The sequence below is a fragment of the Gopherus flavomarginatus genome, chromosome 18 (genome assembly GCF_025201925.1).
Source record: "Gopherus flavomarginatus isolate rGopFla2 chromosome 18, rGopFla2.mat.asm, whole genome shotgun sequence".
Classification (NCBI taxonomy): domain Eukaryota; kingdom Metazoa; phylum Chordata; order Testudines; family Testudinidae; genus Gopherus; species Gopherus flavomarginatus.
In genome coordinates, this window is record NC_066634.1 from 9,814,222 (window position 1) to 9,837,187 (window position 22,966).

Sequence of the window (22,966 nt, forward strand, 5' to 3'; positions counted from 1 at the left end):
GGATTAGAGCGCCGCCTCCTCTCCCTAGCTCTGCAAGACCATTGGGAGCGGCCCTTCCTGCGGCATTAGTGTGCTACCTTCTCTCCTTAGCCCTGCGAGACAACTGGGGAGCGGCCCTTCCTCCGGGAATAGCACGCTGCCTTCTCTCCTTAGCTCTACGAGACCACAGGCGAGCGTCCCTTCCTGCGGGGGCGGGGCGCTGGCTTCCCTCTCCATCTCTGTGAGACCACAGGGGAGCGGCCGTTCCTGCGTGATTAGGGCGCTACCTTCTCTCCCTAGGTCTGCGAAACCACTGGGGAACGGCCCTTCCTGCGGGATTAGGGCGCTGCCTTGTCTCCCTAGGTCTGCGAGACCACTGGGGAACGGCCCTTCCTGTGGGATTAGGGCACTGCCTGCTCTCCCTAGCTCTACGAGACCACTGGGGAGCGGCCCTTCCTGCGGGATTAGGGCGCTGACTCCTCTCCCTAGCTCTGCGAGACCACTGGGGAGAGGCCCTTCCTGCGGCATTAGGGTGCTGCCTTCTCTCCTTATCCCTGCGAAACCACTGGGGAGCGGCCCTTCCTGCGGGAATAGTGCGCTGGCTTTTCTCCATAACTCTGCGAGACCACAGGGGAGCGGCCCTTCCTGCGGGGACGGGGCGCTGGCTTCCCTCACCAGCTCTGCGAATCCACTGGGGAGCGGCCGTTCCTGCGGGTTTAGGGCGCTACCTTCTCTCGTTAGCTCTGCGAGACCACTGCGAAGCAGGCGTTCCTGCGGGATTAGGGAGGGGCCTTCTCTCCCTAGCTATGCGAGACCACTCGGGAGCGGTCCTTCCTGTGGGATTAGGGCGCTGCCTTCTCTCCCTAGCTCTGCGAGACCACTGGGGAGCGGCCCTTCCTGCGAGATTAGGGCGCCGCCGTCTCTCTGTAGTTCTGCGAGACCACTGGGGAGCGGCCCTTCCTGCGGGATTAGAGCGCTGCCCTCTCTCCCAAGCTCTGCGAGACCACTGGGGAGCGGCCCTTCCTGCTTGTTTAGGGAGCTGCCTTCTCTCTCTAGCTCTGCGAGACCACTGGGGAGCGGCCCTTCCTGCGGGATTAGGGCGCTGCCTTCTCTCCCTAGCTCTTCGAGACCACTGGGGAGCGGCCCTTCCTGTGGGATAAGGACGCTGCCTTCTCTCCCTAGCTCTGTGAGACCACTGGGGAGCGTCCTTTCCTGCGTGGGTAGGTTGCCGTCTTCCCTTCCCATTTCAGCGAGATCACTGGGGAACGGCCGTTCCTGTGAGATTAGGGCGCCGCCTCCTCTCCCTAGCTCTGCGAGAGCATTGGGGAGCAGCTCTTCCTGCGGGATTAGGGCGCTGCCTTCTCTCCCTAGCTCTGCGAGACCACAGGGGAGCGGCCGTTCCTGCGGGATTAGGGTGCTACCTTCTCTCCTTAGCTCAGCGAGACCACTGGGGAGCGGCCGTTCCTACGGGAATAGGACGCTGCCCTCTCTCCCTAGCTCTCTGAGACCATTTGGGAGCGGCCTTTCCTGCGGGATTAGGGCACTACCTCCTCTCCTTAGCCCTACGAGACCACTCGGGAGCGGCCCTTCCTGCCGGAATAGGACGCTGCCTTCTCTCCCAAGCTCTGCAAGACCACTGGTGAGCGGCCCTTCCTGTGGGGGCGAGGCGCCGGCTTCCCTCCCCAGCTCTGCGTGACCACTAGGGAGCGGCCATTCCTGCGGGATTAGGGCGCTGCCTCCTCTCCCTAGCTCTGAGATACCACTGGGGAGCGACTATTCCTGCGGGGTCGGGGCGCTGGCTTCCCTTCCGAGCTCTGCCAGGGGCCTGGGGAGCATCAGTTCCTGCAGGTTTAGGGCGCTGCCTTCACTCCCTAGCACTCCGAGTCCACTTGGGATCGGCCCTTCCTGCTCTCCCTAGGCCTGCGAAACCATTCGGGAGCGGCCTTTCCTGTGGGATTAGGGCGCTGCCACCTCTCCCTAGCTCTGCGAGACCACTGGGCATCGGCTCTTCCTGCGGGATTAGGGCGCTGCCTCCTCTCCCTAGCTATGCGATACTACTGGGGAGCGGCCCTTTCTGCGGGATTAGGGTGCTGCCTCCTCTCCCTAGCACTGCGAGACCACTGGGGAGCAGCCCTTCCTGCGGGATTAGGGCGGTGCCTTCTCTCCCTAGCTCTCAGAGACCACCGTGGAGCAGCCGTTCCTGCGGGATTAGGGCGCTGCCTCCTCTTTCTAGCTCTGCGAGACCACTGGGGATCGGCCCTTCCTCTGGGATTAGGACGCTGCCTTCTCTCCCTAGCTCTGCGAGACCACTGGAGAGCGGCCCATCCTGGAGGAATAGGTTGCTGCCTCCTCTCCCTATCTCTGCGAAACAACTGGGGAGCGGCCCTTCCTGCGGGATTAGGACGCTTCCATCTCTCCCTATGTCTGCGAGACCACTGGGGAGCGGCGCTTCCTGCGGGATTTGGTCGCTGCCTTCTCTCCCTAGCTCTGCGAGACCAGTGGGGAGCGTCCCTTCCTGCGGGATTAGGGCGCTGCCTCCTCTCCCTATCTCTGCGAGACCACTGGAGAGCGGCCCATCCTGGAGGAATAGGTTGCTGCCTCCTCTCCCTATCTCTGAAACAACTGGGGAGCGGCCCTTCCTGCGGGATTAGGACGCTGCCTCCTCTCCCTAGCTCTGTGAGACCAATGGGGAGCGGCCCATCCTGCAGGAATAGGGCGCTGCCTCCTCTCCCTAGCTCTTCAAGACCACTGGGGAGCGGCCCATCCTCCGGGATTAGGGCGCTGCCTTCTCTCCCTATCTCTGCGAGACCACTGAGGAGTGACCATTCCTGTGGGATTAGGGCGCTGCCTTCTCTCCCTAGGTCTGCGAGACCACTGGGGAGCGGCGCCACGTGCGGGATTAGGGCGCTGCCTTCTCTCCCTAGCTCTTCGAGACCAGTGGGGAGCGGCCCTTCCTGCGGGACTAGTGCGCTGCCTCCTCTCCCTTGCTCTGCCAGACCACTGGGGAGCGTCCGTTCCTGCGGGATTAGGATGCTGCCTCCTCTCCCTAGCTCTGCGAGACCACTGAGGAGCGACCATTCCTGTGATATTAGGGCGCTACCTTTTCTCCCTATCTCTACGAGACCACAGGCGAGCGGCCCTTCCTGCGGGGGCGCAGCGCTGGCTTCGCTCCTCATCTCTGCTAGACCACTGGGGAGAGGCCCTTCCTGCGGGATTAGGGCGCTGCCTTCTCTCTCTAGCTCTGCGAGACCAGTGGGGAGCGGCACTTCCTGCGGGATTAGGGCGCTGCCTTCTCTCCCTAGGTCTGCGAGACCACTGGGGAGCGGCACTTCCTGCGGGACTAGTGCGCTGCCCCCTCTCCCTAGCTCTGCGAGACCACTGAGGAGCGTACATTCCTGCGGGATTAGAACGCTGCCTCCTCTCCCTAGCTCTGCGAGACCACTGAGGAGCGACCATTCCTGTGAGATTAGGGCGCTACCTTCTCTCCCTATCTCTACGAGACCACAGGCGAGCGGCCCTTCCTGCGGGGGCGCAGCGCTGGCTTCGCTCCTCATCTCTGCTAGACCACTGGGGAGAGGCCCTTCCTGCGGGAATAGGGCGCTTCCTTCTCTCCCTAGGTCTGCGAGACCACTGGGGAGCGGCGCTTCCTGCGGGATTAGGGCGCTGCCTTCTCTCTCTAGCTCTGCGAGACCAGTGGGGAGCGGCCCTTCCTGCGGGATTAGGGCGCTGCTTCCTCTCCCTTTCTCTGCGAGACCACTGGAGAGCGACCATTCCTGTGGGATTAGGGCGCTGCCTTCTCTGCCTAGGTCTGAGAGACCACTGGGGAGCGGCGCTTCCTGCGGGATTAGAGCGCTTCCTCCTCTCCTTAGCTCTGCGAGACCACTGGGGAGCAGCCCTTCATGCGGGATTATAGCGCCGCCTCCTCTCCCTAGCTCTGCAAGACCATTGGGAGCGGCCCTTCCTGCGGCATTAGTGTGCTACCTTCTCTCCTTAGCCCTGCGAGACAACTGGGGAGCGGCTCTTCCTGAGGGAATAGCACGCTGCCTTCTCTCCCTAGCTCCACGAGACCACAGGCGAGCGTCCCTTCCTGCGGGGGCGGGGCGCTGGCTTCCCTCTCCATCTCTGTGAGACCACAGGGGAGCGGCCGTTCCTGCGGGATTAGGGCGCTGCCTTGTCTCCCTAGGTCTGCGAGACCACTGGGGAGCGGCCCTTCCTGTGGGATTAGGGCACTGCCTGCTCTCCCTAGCTCTACGAGACCACTGGGGAGCGGCCCTTCCTGCGGGATTAGGGCGCTGACTCCTCTCCCTAGCTCTGCAAGACCACTGGGGAGAGGCCCTTCCTGCGGCATTAGGGTGCTGCCTTCTCTCCTTATCCCTGCGAAACCACTGGGGAGCGGCCCTTCCTGCGGGAATAGTGCGCTGCCTTTTCTCCATAACTCTGCGAGACCACAGGGGAGCGGCCCTTCCTGCGGGGACGGGGCGCTGGCTTCCCTCACCAGCTCTGTGAATCCACTGGGGAGCGGCCGTTCCTGCGGGTTTAGGGCGCTACCTTCTCTCGTTAGCTCTGCGAGACCACTGCGAAGCAGGCGTTCCTGCGGGATTAGGGCGCTGCCTTCTCTCTCTAGCTCTGTGAGACCACTGGGGAGCGGCCCTTCCTGCGGGATTAGGGAGGGGCCTTCTCTCCCTAGCTATGCGAGACCACTCGGGAGCGGTCCTTCCTGTGGGATTAGGGCGCTGCCTTCTCTCCCTAGCTCTGCGAGACCACTGGGGAGCGGCCCTTCCTGCGAGATTAGGGCGCCGCCGTCTCTCTGTAGTTCTGCGAGACCACTGGGGAGCGGCCCTTCCTGCGGGATTAGAGCGCTGCCCTCTCTCCCAAGCTCTGCGAGACCACTGGGGAGCGGCCCTTCCTGCTTGTTTAGGGAGCTGCCTTCTCTCTCTAGCTCTGCGAGACCACTGGGGAGCGGCCCTTCCTGTGGGATAAGGACGCTACCTTCTCTCCCTAGCTCTGTGAGACCACTGGGGAGCGTCCTTTCCTGCGTGGGTAGGTTGCCGTCTTCCCTTCCCATTTCAGCGAGATCACTGGGGAACGGCCGTTCCTGTGAGATTAGGGCGCCGCCTCCTCTCCCTAGCTCTGCGAGAGCATTGGGGAGCAGCTCTTCCTGCGGGAATAGGGCGCTGCCTTCTCTCCCTAGCTCTGCGAGACCACAGGGGAGCGGCCGTTCCTGCGGGATTAGGGTGCTACCTTCTCTCCTTAGCTCAGCGAGACCACTGGGGAGCGGCCGTTCCTACGGGAATAGGACGCTGCCCTCTCTCCCTAGCTCTCCGAGACCATTTGGGAGCGGCCTTTCCTGCGGGATTAGGGCACTACCTCCTCTCCTTAGCCCTACGAGACCACTCGGGAGCGGCCCTTCCTGCCGGAATAGGACGCTGCCTTCTCTCCCAAGCTCTGCGAGACCACTGGTGAGCGGCCCTTCCTGTGGGGGCGAGGCGCCGGCTTCCCTCCCCAGCTCTGCGTGCCCACTAGGTAGCGGCCATTCCTGCGGGATTAGGGCGCTGCCTCCTCTTCCTATCTCTGCGAGATCACTGTGGAGCGGATCTTCCTGCGGGATTAGGGCGCTGCCTCCTCTCCCTAGCTCTGAGATACCACTGGGGAGCGACTATTCCTGCGGGGTCGGGGCGCTGGCTTCCCTTCCGAGCTCTGCCAGGGGCCTGGGGAGCATCAGTTCCTGCAGGTTTAGGGCGCTGCCTTCACTCCCTAGCACTCCGAGTCCACTTGGGATCGGCCCTTCCTGCTCTCCCTAGGCCTACGAAACCATTCGGGAGCGGCCTTTCCTGTGGGATTAGGGCGCTGCCACCTCTCCCTAGCTCTGCGAGACCACTGGGCATCGGCTCTTCCTGCGGGATTAGGGCGCTGCCTCCTCTCCCTAGCTATGCGATACTACTGGGGAGCGGCCCTTTCTGCGGGATTAGGGTGCTGCCTCCTCTCCCTAGCTCTGCGAGACCACTGGGGCGCAGCCCTTCCTGCGGGATTAGGGCGCTGCCTCCTCTTTCTAGCTCTGCGAGACCACTGGGGATCGGCCCTTCCTCTGGGATTAGGACGCTGCCTTCTCTCCCTAGCTCTGCGAGACCACTGGGGAGCGGAGCTTCCTGCGGGATTAGGGCGCTGCCTGCACTCCCTAGCTCTGCAAGACAACCGGAGAGCGGCCCTTCCTGCGGGATTAAGGCGCCGCCTCGTCTGCCTAACTCTGCAAGACCATTGGGGAACAACTCCTCCTGCGGGATTACGGTGCTGCCTTCTCTCCCTAGCTCTGCGATATCACTGGGGAGCGACCCTTCCTGCGGGATTAGGGTGCTGCCTTCTCTCCCTAGCTCTGCGAGTCCACTGTGGTGCAGCCTTTCATGCTGGATTAGGACGCCGCCTTCTCTAACTAGCTCTGGGAGACCACTGGGGAACGGCCGTTCCTGCGGGATTAGGGCTCTGCATTCTCTCCCTAATTCTGTGAGACCATTGGAGAGCAACTCTTCCTGCGGGATTAGGGCGCTGCCTCCTCTCCCTAGCTCTGCGAGAATACTGGGTAGCGGACCGTCCTGCGGGAATAGGGCGCTGCCTAATCTCCCTAGCTCTGTGAGACCACTGGGGAGCAGCCCTTCCTTCAGGGGCGGGGGGCTGCCTTGCCTCCCCAGCTCAGCCATGGGTTTGAGGAGCAGCCCTTCCTGCGGGATGAGGGCGCTGCCGTCTCTCCTTAGCTCTGCGAGAACACTGAGGAGCGACCATTCCTGCGGAATTAGGTCGCTGCCTTCTCTCCCTAGGTCTGCGAGACCACTGGGGAGCGGTCCTTCCTGCGGGATTTTGGCACTGCCCTGTTTCCCTAGCTCTGCGAGTGCACTGGGGAGCGAACCTTCCTGTGGGATTAGGGCGCAGCCTTCTCTCTCTAGGTCTGCGAGACCAATGGGGAGTGGCGCTTCCTTCGGGGGCGGGGCGCTGGCTTCCCTCCCCAGCTCTGCGAGACCACAGGGGAGCGGTCTTTAATGTGGGATTTGGGCGCTGCCTTCTCTTCCTACCTCTGTGAAACCACTGGGGAGCGGCCCTTCCTGCTGGAATAGGACGGTGCCTTCTCTCCCTAGCTCTGCGAGACCACTGGAGAGCGGCCCGTCCTGCGGGATTATGGCGCTGCCTCCACTCCCTAGCTCTGCGAGACCACAGGGGAGCGGCCGTTCCTGCGGGATTAGGGCTCTACCTACTCTCCCTAGCTCTGCGAGACCACTGGGGAGCGGCCCGTCCTGCGGGATTATGGCGCTGCCTCCACTCCCTAGCTCTGCGAGACCACAGGGGAGCGGCCGTTCCTGCGGGATTAGGGCTCTACCTACTCTCCCTAGCTCTGCGAGACCACTGGGGAGCGGCCCGTCCTGCGGGATTATGGCGCTGCCTCCACTCCCTAGCTCTGCGAGACCACAGGGGAGCGGCCGTTCCTGCGGGATTAGGGTGCTGCCTTCTCTCCCTAGCTCAGCGAGACCACAGGGGAGCGGCCGTTCCTGCGGGATTAGGGCTCTACCTACTCTCCCTAGCTCTGCGAGACCACTGGGGAGCGGCCCGTCCTGCGGGATTATGGCGCTGCCTCCACTCCCTAGCTCTGCGAGACCACAGGGGAGCGGCCGTTCCTGCGGGATTAGGGTGCTGCCTTCTCTCCCTAGCTCAGCGAGACCACAGGGGAGCGGCCGTTCCTGCGGGATTAGGGTGCTGTCCTCTCTCCCTAGCTCTGCGAGACCATTTGGGAGCGGCCTTTCCTGCGGGATCAGGGCACTACCTCCTCTCCTTAGCCCTGCGAGACCACTCGGGAGCGGCCCTTCCTGCCGGAATAGGACGCTGCCTTCTCTCCCAAGCTCTGCGAGACCACTGGTGAGCGGCCGTTCCTGTGGGGGCGAGGCGCCGGCTTCCCTCCCCAGCTCTGCGTGACCACTAGGGAGCGGCCATTCCTGCGGGATTAGGGCTCTACCTACTCTCCCCAGCTCTGCGTGACCACTAGGGAGCGGCCATTCCTGCGGGATTAGGGCGCTGCCTCCTCTCCCTAGCTCTGAGATACCACTGGGGAGCGACCATTCCTGCGATGTCGGAGCGCTGGCTTCCCTCCCGAGCTCTGCCAGGGGCCTGGGGAGCATCAGTTCCTGCAGGTTTAGGGCGCTGCCTTCACTCCCTAGCACTGCGAGTCCACTTGGGATCGGCCCTTCCTGCTCTCCCTAGGCCTGCGAAACCATTCGGGAGCGGCCTTTCCTGCGGCATTAGGGCGCTGCCACCTCTCCCTAGCTCTGCGAGACCACTGGGCATCGGCCCTTCCTGCGGGATTAGGGCGCTGCCTTCCCTCCCCAGCTCTGCGAGACCACAGGGGAGTGGTCCTTAATGCGGGATTTGGGTGCTGCCTTCTCTTCCTACCTCTGTGAAACCACTGGGGAGCGGCCCTTCCTGCTGGAATAGGATGCTGCCTTCTCTCCCGAGCTCTGCGAGACTACTGGGGAGCGCTACTTCCTGCTAGATTTTGACACCCCATTCTCTCCCTAACTCTGCGAGACCACTGGGGAGCGGCCGTTCCTCCGGGATTAGGGCTCTACCAACTCTCCCTAGCTCTGCGAGACCACTGGGGAGCGGCCCGTCCTGCGGGATTAGGGCGCTGCCTCCTCTCCCTAGCTCTGCGAGACCACTGGGGAGCAGCCCTTCCTGCGGGATTAAGGCGCTGCCTCCTCTCCCTAGCTCTGAGAGACCACTATGGAACGGCCCTTCCTGCGGGATTAGGGCGCTGCCTACTCTGCCTAGCTCTGCGGGACCACTGGGGAGCGGCCCTTCCTGCGGGATTAAGGCGCTGCATCCTCTCCCTAGCTCTGCGAGACCACTGGGGAGCGCCCCTTCCTGCGGGATTAGGGCGCTGCCTTCTCTCCCTAGCTCTGAGAGACCACTCTGGAGCGGCCCTTCCTGCGGGATTAGGGCGCTGCATCCTCTCCCTAGCTCTGCGACACCACTGGGGAGCGGCCCGTCCTGCGGGATTAGGGCGCTGCCTCCTCTCCCTAGGTCTGCGAGACCACTGGGGAACGGAACTTCCTGCGGAATTATGGCGCCGCCTCCTCTCCCTAACTCTGCGATACCACTGGGGAGCGGCCCTTCCTGCGGGATTAGGGCACTGCCTCCTCTTCCTATCTCTGCGAGACCACTCTGGAGCGGCTCTTCCTGCGGGATTAGGGCGCTGCCTGCTCTCCCTTGCTCTGCGAGACCACTGGTGAGCGGCCATTCCTGCGGGATTAGGGCGCTGCCTCCTCTCCCTAGCTCTGCGAGACCACTGGGGAGCAGCCCTTCCTGCGGGATTAAGGCGCTGCCTCCTCTCCCTAGCTCTGCGAGACCACTGGGGAGAGCTCCTTCCTGCGGCATTAGGGTGCTGCCTTCTCTCCTTAGCCCTGCGAAACCACTTGGGAGCGGCCCTTCCTGTGGGATTAGTGCGCTGCCACTTCTTCCTATCTCTGCGACACCACTGTGGAGCGGATCTTCCTGCGGGATTAGGGCGCTGCCTCCTCTCCGTAGCTCTGCGAGACCACTGGGGAGCAGCCCTTCCTGCGGGATTAAGGCGCTGCCTCCTCTCCCTAGCTCTGCGAGACCACTAGGGAGCGGCCCTTCCTGCGGGATTAGGGCGCTGCCTTCTCTCCCTAGGTCTTCGAGACCACTGGGGAGCGGCGCTTCCTGTGGGATTAGGGCGCTGCCTGCTATCTCTAGCTCTGCGAGAGCACTGGGGAGCGGCCCTTCCGGCGGGATTAGGGCGCTGACTCCTCTCCCTAGCTCGGCGAGACCACTGGGGAGCAGCCCTTCCTGCGAGATTAGGGCGGTGCCTTCTCTCCCTAGCTCTGAGAGACCACTCTGAATTGGCCCTTACTGCGGGATTAGGGCGCTGCCTCCTCTCTCTAGCTCTGCGGGACCACTGGGGAGCGGTCCTTCCTGCGGGATTAAGGCGCTGCCTCCTCTCCCTAGCTCTGCGGGACCACTGGGGAGCGTCCCTTCCTGCGGGATTAAGGCGCTGCCTCCTCTCCCTAGCTCTGCGAGACCACTGGGGAGCGGCCCTTCCTGCGGGATTAGGGCGCTGCGTTCTCTCCCTAGCTCTGAGAGACCACTCTGGAGCGGCCCTTCCTGCGGGATTAGGGCGCTGCCTTCTCTCCCTAGCTCTGCGAGACCACTGGGGAGCGGCCCTTCCTGCGGGATTAGGGCGCTGACTCCTCTCTCTAGCTCTGCGAGACCACTGGAGAGAGGCCCTTCCTGCGGCATTAGGGTGCTGTCTTCTCTCCTTAGCCCTCCGAAACCAGTGGAGAGCGGCCCTTCCTGCAGAGTAATGCGCTGCCTTTTCTCCATAACTCTGCGAGACCACAGGGGAGCGGCCCGTCCTGCGGGGGCGGGGCGCTGCCTTTTCTCCCTAACTCTGCGAGACCACTTGGAAGCAGCCCTTCCTGCGGAATTAGCGCGCTGCCTTCTCTTCCTAGCTCTGCGAGACCACTGGGGAGCGGCCATTCCTGCGAGATTAGGGCGCTACCTTCTCTCCCTATCTCTGTGAGACCACTGGGGAGCGGCCCTTCCTGCGGGATTAGGGCGTTGACTCCTCTCCCTAGCTCTGCGAGACCACTGGGGAGAGGCCCTTCCCGGTGCATTAGGGTGCTGCCTTCTCTCCTTAGCCCTGTGAAACCACTGGGGAGCGGACGTTCCTGCGGGAATAGTGCGCTGCCTTTTCTCCATAACTCTGCGAGACAACAGGGGAGCAGCCCTTCCTGCGGGGGGAGGGGGCGCTGGCTTCCCTCCCCAGCTCTGCGAGACCACTGGGGAGCGGCCATTCCTGCAGGATTAGGGCGCTGCCTCCTCTTCCTATCTCTGCGAGACCACTGGGGAGCGGCCCTTCCTGCGGAATTATGGCGCCGCCTCCTCTCCCTAACTCTGTGAGACCACTGGGGAGCGGCCCTTCCTGCGGGATTAGGGCGCTTCCTCCTCTCCCTAGCTCTGTGAGACCACTCTGGAGCGGCCCTTCCTGCGGGATTGGGGCGCTGCCTTCTCTCCCTAGCTCTGAGAGACCATTCTGGAGCGGCCCTTCCTGCGGGACTATGGTGCTGCCTTCTCTCCCTAGCTTTGTGAGACCACTCTGGAGCGGCCCTTCCTGCGGGATTAGGGCGCTGACTCCTCTCCCTAGCTCTGCGAGACCACTGGGGAGAGGCCTTTCCTGCGGCATTAGGGTGCTGCCTTCTCTCCTTAGCCCTGCGAAACCACTGGGAAGCGGCCCTTCCTGCGGGAATAGTGCGATGCCTTTTCTCCATAACTCTGCGAGACCACAGGGGAGCGGCCCTTCCTGCGGGGGGGGGGCGCTGGCTTCCCTCCCCAGCTCTGCGAGACCACTAGGGAGCGGCCCTTCCTGCGGGATTAGTGCGCTGCATCCTCTTCCTATCTCTGCGAGACCACTGTGGAGCTGCTCTTCCTGCGGGATTAGGGTGCTAACTTCTCTCCTTAGCTCTGCAAGACCACTGGGGATCGGCCGTTCCTGCGGGAATAGGACGCTGCCCTCTCTCCCTCGCTTTCCGAGACCACTGGGGAGCTGCCTTTCCTGCGGGATTACGGCACTACCTCCTCTCCTTAGCCCTGCGATACCACTGGGGAGCGGCCGTTCCTGCAGAATTAGGGCACTACCTCATCTCCCTATCTCTGCGACACCACTGGGAAGCGGCCCTTCCTGCGGAATTATGGCGCCGCCTCCTCTCCCTAACTCTGCGAGACCACTGGGGAGCGGCCCTTCCTGCGGGATTAGGGCGCTGCGTTCTCTCCCTAGCTCTGAGAGACCACTCTGGAGCGGCCCTTCCTGCGGGATTAGGGCGCTGCCTTCTCTCCCTAGCTCTGCGAGACCACTGGGGAGCGGCCCTTCCTGCGGGATTAGGGCTCTGACTCCTCTCTCTAGCTCTGCGAGACCACTGGAGAGAGGCCATTCCTGCGGCATTAGGGTGCTGTCTTCTCTCCTTAGCCCTCCGAAACCAGTGGAGAGCGGCCCTTCCTGCAGAGTAATGCGCTGCCTTTTCTCCATAACTCTGCGAGACCACAGGGGAGCGGCCCGTCCTGCGGGGGCGGGGCGCTGCCTTTTCTCCCTAACTCTGCGAGACCACTTGGAAGCAGCCCTTCCTGCGGAATTAGCGCGCTGCCTTCTCTCCCTAGCTCTGCGAGACCACTGGGGAGCGGCCATTCCTGCGAGATTAGGACACCCCCTTCTCTCCCTAGCTCTGCGAGACCACTGGGGAGCGGCCCGTCCTTCGGGATTAGGGCGCTGCCTCCTCTCCCTAGCTCTAGGAGACCACTGGGGAGCAGAACTTCCTGCGGGATTAAGGCGCTGCCTCCTCTCCCTAGCTCCTCGGGACCACTGGGGAGCGGCCCTTCCTGCGGGATTAGGGCGCTGCGTTCTCTCCCTAGCTCTGAGAGACCACTCTGGAGCGGCCATTCCTGCAGGATTAGGGCGCTGCCTCCTCTTCCTATCTCTGCGAGACCACTGGGGAGCGGCCCTTCCTGCGGAATTATGGCTCCGCCTCCTCTCCCTAACTCTGTGAGATCACTGGGGAGCGGCCCTTCCTGCGGGATTAGGGCGCTTCCTCCTCTCCCTAGCTCTTTGAGACCACTCTGGAGCGGCCCTTCCTGCGGGATTGGGGCGCTACCTTCTCTCCCTAGCTCTGAGAGACCATTCTGGAGCGGCCCTTCCTGCGGGACTACGGTGCTGCCTTCTCTCCCTAGGTCTGTGAGAACACTCTGGAGCGGCCCTTCCTGCGGGATTAGGGCGCTTGCTCCTCTCCCTGGCTTTGTGAGACCACTCTGGAGCGGCCCTTCCTGCGGGATTAGGGCGCTGACTCCTCTCCCTAGCTCTCCGAGACCACTGGGGAGAGGCCTTTCCTGCGGCATTAGGGTGCTGCCTTCTCTCCTTAGCCCTGCGAAACCACTGGGTAGCGGCCCTTCCTGCGGGAATAGTGCGATGCCTTTTCTCCATAACTCTGCGAGACCACAGGGGAGCGGCCCTTCCTGCGGGGGCGGGGCGCTGGCTTCCCTCCCCAGCTCTGCGAGACCACTGGGGAGCGGCCCTTCCTGCGGGATTAGGGCGTTGACTCCTCTCCCTAGCTCTGCGAGACCACTGGGGAGAGGCCCTTCCCGGTGCATTAGGGTGCTGCCTTCTCTCCTTAGCCCTGTGAAACCACTGGGGAGCGGACGTTCCTGCGGGAATAGTGCGCTGCCTTTTCTCCATAACTCTGCGAGACAACAGGGGAGCAGCCCTTCCTGCGGGGGGGGGGGGGTGCTGGCTTCCCTCCCCAGCTCTTCGAGACCACTGGGGAGCGGCCATTTCTGCAGGATTAGGGCGCTGCCTCCTCTTCCTATCTCTGCGAGACCACTGAGGAGCGGCCCTTCCTGCGGAATTATGGCGCCGCCTCCTCTCCCTAACTCTGTGAGACCACTGGGGAGCGGCCCTTCCTGCGGGATTAGGGCGCTTCCTCCTCTCCCTAGCTCTGCGAGACCACTGGGGAGCGGCCCGTCCTTCGGGATTAGGGCGCTGCCTCCTCTCCCTAGCTCTAGGAGACCACTGGGGAGCAGAACTTCCTGCGGGATTAAGGCGCTGCCTCCTCTCCCTAGCTCCTCGGGACCACTGGGGAGCGGCCCTTCCTGCGGGATTAGGGCGCTGCCTTCTCTCCCTAGGTCTGGGAGACCACTGGGGAGCGGCCCTTCCTGCGGGGGGGGGGGGCGCTGGCTTCCCTCCCCAGCTCTGCGAGACCACTGGGGAGCGGCCATTCCTGCAGGATTAGGGCGCTGCCTCCTCTTCCTATCTCTGCGAGACCACTGGGGAGCTGCCCTTCCTGCGGAATTATGGCTCCGCCTCCTCTCCCTAACTCTGTGAGATCACTGGGGAGCGGCCCTTCCTGCGGGATTAGGGCGCTTCCTCCTCTCCCTAGCTCTGTGAGACCACTCTGGAGCGGCCCTTCCTGCGGGATTGGGGCGCTACCTTCTCTCCCTAGCTCTGAGAGACCATTCTGGAGCATCCCTTCCTGCGGGACTACGGTGCTGCCTTCTCTCCCTAGGTCTGTGAGAACACTCTGGAGCGGCCCTTCCTGCGGGATTAGGGCGATTGCTCCTCTCCCTAGCTTTGTGAGACCACTCTGGAGCGGCCCTTCCTGCGGGATTAGGGCGCTGACTCCTCTCCCTAGCTCTCCGAGACCACTGGGGAGAGGCCTTTCCTGCGGCATTAGGGTGCTGCCTTCTCCCCTTAGCCCTGCGAAACCACTGGGTAGCGGCCCTTCCTGCGGGAATAGTGCGATGCCTTTTCTCCATAACTCTGCGAGACCAGAGGGGAGCGGCCCTTCCTGCGGGGGCGGGGCGCTGGCTTCCCTCCCCAGCTCTGCGAGACCACTGGGGAGCGGCCCTTCCTGCGGGATTAGGGCGTTGACTCCTCTCCCTAGCTCTGCGAGACCACTGGGGAGAGGCCCTTCCCGGTGCATTAGGGTGCTGCCTTCTCTCCTTAGCCCTGTAAAACCACTGGGGAGCGGACGTTCCTGCGGGAATAGTGCGCTGCCTTTTCTCCATAACTCTGCGAGACAACAGGGGAGCAGCCCTTCCTGCGGGGGGGGGGGGCGCTGGCTTCCCTCCCCAGCTCTGCGAGACCACTGGGGAGCGGCCATTCCTGCAGGATTAGGGCGCTGCCTCCTCTTCCTATCTCTGCGAGACCACTGGGGAGCGGCCCTTCCTGCGGGATTAGGGCGCTTCCTCCTCTCCCTAGCTCTGTGAGAGCACTCTGGAGCGGCCCTTCCTGCGGGATTGGGGCGCTGCCTTCTCTCCCTAGCTCTGAGAGACCATTCTGGAGCGGCCCTTCCTGCGGGACTATGGTGCTGCCTTCTCTCCCTAGCTTTGTGAGACCACTCTGGAGCGGCCCTTCCTGAGGGATTAGGGCGCTGACTCCTCTCCCTAGCTCTGCGAGACCACTGGGGAGAGGCCTTTCCTGCGGCATTAGGGTGCTGCCTTCTCTCCTTAGCCCTGCGAAACCACTGGGAAGCGGCCCTTCCTGCGGGAATAGTGCGATGCCTTTTCTCCATAACTCTGCGAGACCACAGGGGAGCGGCCCTTCCTGCGGGGGCGGGGCGCTGGCTTCCCTCCCCAGCTCTGCGAGACCACTAGGGAGCGGCCCTTCCTGCGGGATTAGTGCGCTGCATCCTCTTCCTATCTCTGCGAGACCACTGTGGAGCTGCTCTTCCTGCGGGATTAGGGTGCTAACTTCTCTCCTTAGCTCTGCAAGACCACTGGGGATCGGCCGTTCCTGCGGGAATAGGACGCTGCCCTCTCTCCCTCGCTTTCCGAGACCACTGGGGAGCTGCCTTTCCTCCGGGATTACGGCACTACCTCCTCTCCTTAGCCCTGCGATACCACTGGGGAGCGGCCATTCCTGCAGAATTAGGGCACTACCTCATCTCCCTATCTCTGCGACACCACTGGGAAGCGGCCCTTCCTACGGAATTATGGCGCCGCCTCCTCTCCCTAACTCTGCGAGACCACTGGGGAGCGGCCCTTCCTGCGGGATTAGGGCACTTCCTCCTCTCCCTAGCTCTGTGAGACCACTCTGGAATGGCCCTTCCTGCGGGATTAGGGGGCTTCCTCCTCTCACTAGCTTTGTGAGACCACTCTGGAGCGGCCCTTCCTGCGGGATTAGGGCGCTGCCTTCTCTCCCTAGCTCTGAGAGACCATTTATGAGCGGCCCTTCCTGCGGGATTAGGGCGCTGCCTGCTCTCCCTAGCTCTGCGAGTCCACTGGGGTGCTGCATTTCCTGCGGGATTAGGACGCCGCCTTCTGTCCATCGCTCTGCGAGAACAGTGGGGAGCGGCCATTCCTGCGAGATTAGGGCGCTGCCTTCTCTCCCTAGCTCTGCGAGACCACTGGGAGCGGACGTTCCTGCGGTATTAGGGCACTGCCTTCTCTCCCTAGCTCTGCGAGACCACTGGGGAGCGGCCCTTCCTGCCGGTATAGGACGCTGCCTTCTCTGCCTAGCTCTGCGAGACTACTGGGGAGCGGTCCTTCCTGCGAGATTAGGACACCCCCTTCTCTCCCTAGCTCTGCGAGACCACTGCGGAGCGGCCGTTCCTGCGGGATTAGGGCGCTGCCTTTTCTCCCTAGCTCTGCGAGACAACTGGGGAGCGGCCGTTTCTGAGGGATTAGGGCGCTACCTACTCACCCTAGCTCTGCAAGACCAATGGGGACCGGCCGTTCCTGCGGGATTAAGGCGCTGCCCTCTCTCCCTCGCTTTCCGAGACCACTGGGGAGCTGCCTTTCCTGCGGGATTAGGGCACTACCTCCTCTCCCTATCTCTGCGACACCAGTGGGAAGCGGAGCTTCCTGAGGAATTATGGCGCCGCCTCCTCTCCCTAACTCTGCGAGACCACTGGGGAGCGTCCCTTCCTGCGGGATTAGGGCGCTTCCTCCTCTCCCTAGCTCTGTGAGACCACTCTGGAGCGGCCCTTCCTGCGGGATTGGGGCGCTGCCTTCTCTACCTAGCTCTGAGAGACCATTCTGGAGCGGCCCTTCCTGCGGGATTACGGTGCTGCCTTCTCTCCCTAGGTCTGTGAGACCACTCTGGAGCGTCCCTTCCTTCGGGATTAGGGCGCTTCCTCCTCTCCCTAGCTTTGTGAGAACACTCTGGAGCGGCCCTTCCTGCGGGATTAGGGCGCTGCCTTCTCTCCCTAGCTCTGAGAGACCATTCTGGAGCGGCCCTTCCTGCGGGATTAGGGTGCTGACTCCTCCCCCTAGCTCTGCGAGACCACTGGGGAGAGGCCCTTCCTGCGGGATTAGGGCGCTGCCTTCTCTCCCTAGGTCTGCGAGACCACTGGGGAGCGGCGCTTCCTGTGGGATTAGGGCGCTGCCTTCTCTCCCTAGCTCTGCGAGACCACTGGGGAGCGGCCATTCCTGCGGGGTTAGGGCGCTGACTCCTCTCCCTAGCTCTGCGAGACCACTGGGGAGAGGCCCTTCCTGCGGCATTAGGGTGCTGCCTTCTCTCCTTAGCCCTGCGAAACCACTGGGGAGCGGCCCTTCCTGCGGGAATAGTGCGCTGCCTTTACTCCATAACTCTGCGAGACCACAGGGGAGCGGCCCTTCCTGCGGGGGCGGGGCGCTGGCATCCCTCCCCAGCTCTGTGAGACCACTGTGGAGCGGCTCTTATTGCGGGATTAGGGTGCTAACTTCTCTCCCTAGCTCTGCAAAACCAATGGGGAGCGGCCGTTCCTGCGGGATTAGGGCGCTGCCTTTTCTCCGTAGCTCTGCGAGACCACTGGGGGGGAGCCCTTCCTGCGGGATTAAGGCGCTGCCTCCTCTCCCTAGCTCTGCGAGACCACTTTGGAGCGGCGCTTCCTGCGGGATTAGGGCGCTGCCTTCTCTCCCTAGCTCTGCGAGACCACTGGGGAGCGGCCCTTCCAGCGGGATTAGGGCGCTGCCTCCTCTCCCTAGCTCTGCGAGACCACTGGGGAGCGGCCCTTCCTGCGGGATTAAGGCGCTGCCTCCTCTCCCTAGCTCTGCGGGACCACTGGGGAGCGGCCCTTCCTGCGGGATTATTACGCTGCCTTCTCTCCCTAGCTCTGCGAGACCACTGGGGAGCAGCCCTTCCTGCGGGATTATTACGCTGCCTTCTCTCCCTAGCTCTGCGAGACCACTGGGGAGCGGCGCTTCCTGCGGGATTAGGGCGCCGCCTGCTCTCCCTAGCTCTGCGAGACCACTGGGGAGCGGCCCTTCCTGCGGGTTTAGGGCGCTGCCTTCTATCCCTATCTCTGGGAGACCACTGTGGAGTGGTCCCTCCTACGGGATTAGGGCGCCGCCTCCTCTCCCTAACTCTGTTAGACCATTGGGGAGCAACTCTTCCTGCGGAATTAGGGTGCTGCCTTCTCTCCCTAGCTCTGCGAGTCCACTGGGGTGCATCCTTTCCTGAGGGATTAGGACGCCCCCTTCTCTCCCTAGCTCTGCGAGACCAGTGGGGAACGTCCGTTCCTGCGGGATTAGGGCGCTGCCTTTTCTCCCTAGCTCTGCGAGACCACTTGGAAGCAGTCCTTCCTTCGGGATTAGGGCGCTGCCTTCTCTTCCTAGCTCTGCGAGACCATTGGGGAGCGGCCTTTCCTACGAGATTAGGGCGCTACCTTCTCTCCCTAGCTCTGCGAGACCACTGGGGAGCGTACGTTCCTGCGGAGATTAGGGCACTGCCTTCTCTCCCTAGCTCTGCCAGACCACTGGGTAGCAGCCCTTCCTGCCGGAATAGGACACCCCCTTCTCTCCCTAGCTCTGCGAGACCACTGGGGAGCGGCCCGTCCTGCGGCATTAGGACCCTGCCTCCTCTCCCTAGCTCTGCGAGACCACTGGGGAGCAGCCCTTCCTGCGGGATGAGGGCGCTACCTTTTGTCCCTAGCTCTGAGAGACCACTCTGGAGAGGCCATTCCTGCGGGAATAGGGCGCTGCCTTCTCTCCCTAGCTCTGCGAGACCACTGGGGAGCGGCGCTTCCTGCGGGATTAGGGCGCTACCTTCTCTCCCTCGCTCTGCGAGACCACTGGGGAGCAGCCCTTCCTGCGGGATTATTACGCTGCCATCTCTCCCTAGGTCTGCGAGACCACTGGGGAGCGGCGCTTCCTGCGGGATTAGGGCGCCGCCTGCTCTCCCTAGCTCTGCGAGACCACTGGGGAGCGGCCCTTCCTGCGGGTTTAGGGCGCTGCCTTCTATCCCTAGCTCTGGGAGACCACTGTGGAGTGGTCCCTCCTACGGGATTAGGGCGCCGCCTCCTCTCCCTAACTCTGCAAGACCATTGGGGAGCAACTCTTCCTGCGGAATTAGGGTGCTGCCTTCTCTCCCTAGCTCTGCGAGTCCACTGGGGTGCATCCTTTCCTGAGGGATTAGGACGCCCCCTTCTCTCCCTAGCTCTGCGAGACCAGTGGGGAACGTCCGTTCCTGCGGGATTAGGGCGCTGCCTTTTCTCCCTAGCTCTGCGAGACCACTTGGAAGCAGTCCTTCCTTCGGGATTAGGGCGCTGCCTTCTCTTCCTAGCTCTGCGAGACCATTGGGGATCGGCCTTTCCTACGAGATTAGGGCGCTACCTTCTCTCCCTAGCTCTGCGAGACCACTGGGGAGCGGACGTTCCTGCGGAGATTAGGGCACTGCCTTCTCTCCCTAGCTCTGCCAGACCACTGGGTAGCAGCCCTTCCTGCCGGAATAGGACACCCCCTTCTCTCCCTAGCTCTGCGAGACCACTGGGGAGCGGCCCGTCCTGTGGCATTAGGACCCTGCCTCCTCTCCCTAGCTCTGCGAGACCACTGGGGAGCAGCCCTTCCTGCGGGATGAGGGCGCTACCTTTTGTCCCTAGCTCTGAGAGACCACTCTGGGGAGGCCATTCCTGCGGGAATAGGGCGCTGCCTTCTCTCCCTAGCTCTGCGAGACCACTGGGGAGCGGCGCTTCCTGCGGGATTAGGGCGCTACCTTCTCTCCCTCGCTCTGCGAGACCACTGGGGAGCGGCCCTTCCAACGGGGGCGGGGCACTGACTTCCCTCCCCAGCTCTGCGAGACCACTGGGGAGCGGCCATTCCTGCGGGATTAGGGCGCTGCCTCCTCTTCCTATCTCTGCGAGACCACTGTGGAGCGGTCCTTCATGCGGAATTATGGCGAAGCCTCCTCTCCCTAACTCTGCGAGACCACTGGGAAGCGGCCCTTCCTGCGGGATTAGGGCGATTCCTCCTCTCCCTAGCTCTGAGAGACCACTCTGGAGCGGCCCTTCCTGCGGGATTAGGGCGCTGCCTTCTCTCCCTAGCTCTGAGAGACCATTCTGGAGCGGCCCTTCCTGCAGAATTAGGGTGCAGCCTTCTCTCCCTAGGTCTGCGAGACCACTGGGGAGCGGCACTTCCTGAGGGAATAGTGCACTGCCTTTTCTCCATAACTCTGCGAGACCACAGGGGAGCGGCCGTTCCTGCAGAATTAGGGCACTACTTCATCTCCCTATCTCTGCGATACCACTGGGAAGCGGCCCTTCCTGTGGAATTATGGCGCCGCCTCCTCTCCCTAACTCTGCGAGACCACTGGGGAGCGGCCCTTCCTGCGGGATTAGGGCGCTTCCTCCTCTCCCTAGCTCTGTGAGACCACTCTGGAACGGCCCTTCCTGCGGGATTACGGTGCTGCCTTCTCTCCCTAGGTCTGTGAGACCACTCTGGAGCGGCCCTTCCTGCGGGATTAGGGGGCTTCCTCCTCTCCCTAGCTTTGTAGGACCACTCTGGAGCGGCCCTTTCTGTGGGATTAGGGCGCTGCCTTCTCTCCCTAGGTCTGTGAGACCACTCTGGAGCGGCCCTTCCTGCGGCATTAGGGGGCTTCCTCCTCTCCCTAGCTTTGTGAGACCACTCTGGAGCGGCCCTTCCTGTGGGATTAGGGCGCTGCCTTCTCTCCCTAGCTCTGAGAGACCATTCTGGAGCGGCCCTTCCTGCGAGATTAGGACGCTGCCTTCTTTGAATAGCTCTGCGAGAACAGTGGGGAACGTCCGTACCTGCGGGATTAGGGCGCTGCCTTCTCTCCCTAGCTCTTCGAGACCACTGTGGAGCGGCCATTCCTGCGAGATTAGGGTGCTACCTTCTCTCCCTAGCTCTGCGAGACCACTGGGAGCGGACGTTCCTGCGGGATTAGGGCACTGCCTTCTCTCCCTAGCTCTGCGAGACCACTGGGGAGCGGCCATTCCTGCCGGTATAGGACGCTGCCTTCTCTGCCTAGCTCTGCGAGACTACTGGGGAGCGGTACTTCCTGCGAGATTAGGACACCCCCTTCTCTCCCTAGCTCTGCGAGACCACTGGGGAGCGGCCCTTCCTGCGGGATTAGGGCGCTGCCTTTTCTCCCTAGCTCTGCGAGACAACTGGGGACCGGCCGTTCCTGCGGGATTAGGGCGCTGCCTCTCTCCCTCGCTTTCCGAGACCACTGGGGAGCTGCCTTTCCCGCGGGATTAGGGCACTACCTCCTCTCCTTAGCAGTGCGAGACAACTGGGGAGCGGCCGTTCCTGCAGGATTAGGGCACTACCTCCTCTCCCTATCTCTGCGACACCACTGGGAAGCGGCCCTTCCCCGGTATTATGGCGCCGCCTCCTCTCCCTAACTCTGCGAGACCACTGGGGAGCGGCCCTTCCTGCGGGATTAGGGCGCTACCTCCTCTCCCTAGCTCTGTGAGACCACTCTGGAACGGCCCTTCCTGCGGGATTGGGGCGCTGCCTTCTCTCCCTAGCTCTGAGAGACCATTCTGGAGCGGCCCTTCATGCGGGATTACGGTGCTGCCTTCTCTCCCTAGGTCTGTGAGACCGCTGGAGCGGCCCTTCCTTCGGGATTAGGGCGCTTCCTCCTCTCCCTAGCTTTGTGACACCACTCTGGAGCGGCCCTTCCTGCGGGATTAGGGCGCTGCCTTCTCTCCCTAGCTCTGAGAGACCACTATGGAGCGGCCCTTCCTGCGGGATTAGGGTGCTGACTCCTGTCCCTAGCTCTGCGAGACCACTGGGGAGCGGCCCTACCTGCGGGATTAAGGCGCTGAATCCTCTCCCTAGCTCTGCGGGACCACTGGGGAGCGGCCCTTCCTGCGGGATTAGGGTGCTGCCTTCTCTCCTTAGCCCTGCGAAACCACTGGGGAGCGGCCGTTCCTGCGGGAATAGTGCGCTGCCTTTTCTCCATAACTCTGCGAGACCACAGGGGAGCGGCCCTTCCAGCGGGGGCGGGGCGCTTGCTTCCCTCCCCAGCTCTGCGAGACCACTGTGGAGCGGCTCTTCCTGCGGGATTAGGGTGCTAACTTCTCTCTCTAGCTCTGCAAGACCAATGGGGAGCGGCCGTTCCTGCGGGATTAGGGCGCTGCCTTTTCTCCCTAGCTCTGTGAGACAACTGGGGAGCGGCCGTTCCTGAGGGATTAGGGCGCTGCCTTCTCTCCCTAGCTCTGCGAGACCACTCTGGAGAGGCCGTTCCTGCGGGATTAGGGCGCTGCCTTCTCTCCCTAGCTCTGCGAGACCACTGGGGACCAGCCCTTCCTGCGGGATTAAGGCGCTGCCTCCTCTCCCTAGCTCTGCGAGACCACTTGGGAGCGGCCCTTCCTGCGGGATTAGGGCGCTGCCTTCTGTCCCTAGCTCTGAGAGACCACTCTGGAGAGGCCGTTCCTGCGGGATTAGGGTGCTGCCTTCTCTCCCTAGCTCTGCGAGACCACTGGGGAGCGGCCCTTCCTGCGGGATTAAGGCGCTGAATCCTCTCCCTAGCTCTGCGGGACCACTGGGGAGCGGCTCTTCCTGCGGGATTAGGGCGCTGCCTTATCTCCCTAGCTCTGAGAGACCACTCTGGAGCGGCCGTTCCTCCGGGATTAGGGCGCTGCCTGCTCTCCCTAGCTCTGTGAGAGCACTGGGGAGCGGCCATTCCTGCGGGGTTAGGGCGCTGACTCCTCTCCCTAGCTCTGCGAGACCACTGGGGAGAGGCCCTTCCTGCGGCATTAGGGTGCTGCCTTCTCTCCTTAGCCCTGCAAAACCACTGGGGAGCGGCCCTTCCTGCGGGAATAGTGCGCTGCCTTTTCTCCATAACTCTGCGAGACCACAGGGGAGCGGCCCTTCCAGCGGGGGCGGGGCGCTTGCTTCCCTCCCCAGCTCTGCGAGACCACTGTGGAGCGGCTCTTCCTGCGGGATTAGGGTGCTAACTTCTCTCCCTAGCTCTGCAAGACCAATGGGGAGCGGCCGTTCCTGCGGGATTAGGGCGCTGCCTTTTCTCCCTAGCTCTGTGAGACAACTGGGGAGCGGCCGTTCCTGAGGGATTAGGGCGCTACCTACTCACCCTAGCTCTCCGAGACCACTGGGGAGCGGCCCGTCCTGCGGGATTAGGGCGCTGCCTCCTCTCCCTAGCTCTGCGAGACCACTGGGGAGCAGTCCTTCCTGCGGGATTAAGGCGCTGCCTCCTCTCCCTAGCTCT

At 63.0% G+C, this 22,966-nt stretch overlaps 2 protein-coding genes across 3 annotated transcripts in view; both read left to right on the top strand.

Moving 5' to 3' along the window:
* Window positions 1-22,966, top strand: part of LOC127036604 (zinc finger protein 560-like) — a 984,895-nt gene that overhangs the window by 239,547 nt on the left and 722,382 nt on the right. The window lies entirely within an intron of this gene.
* Window positions 1-22,966, top strand: part of LOC127036603 (zinc finger protein 560-like) — a 514,767-nt gene that overhangs the window by 177,968 nt on the left and 313,833 nt on the right. The window lies entirely within an intron of this gene.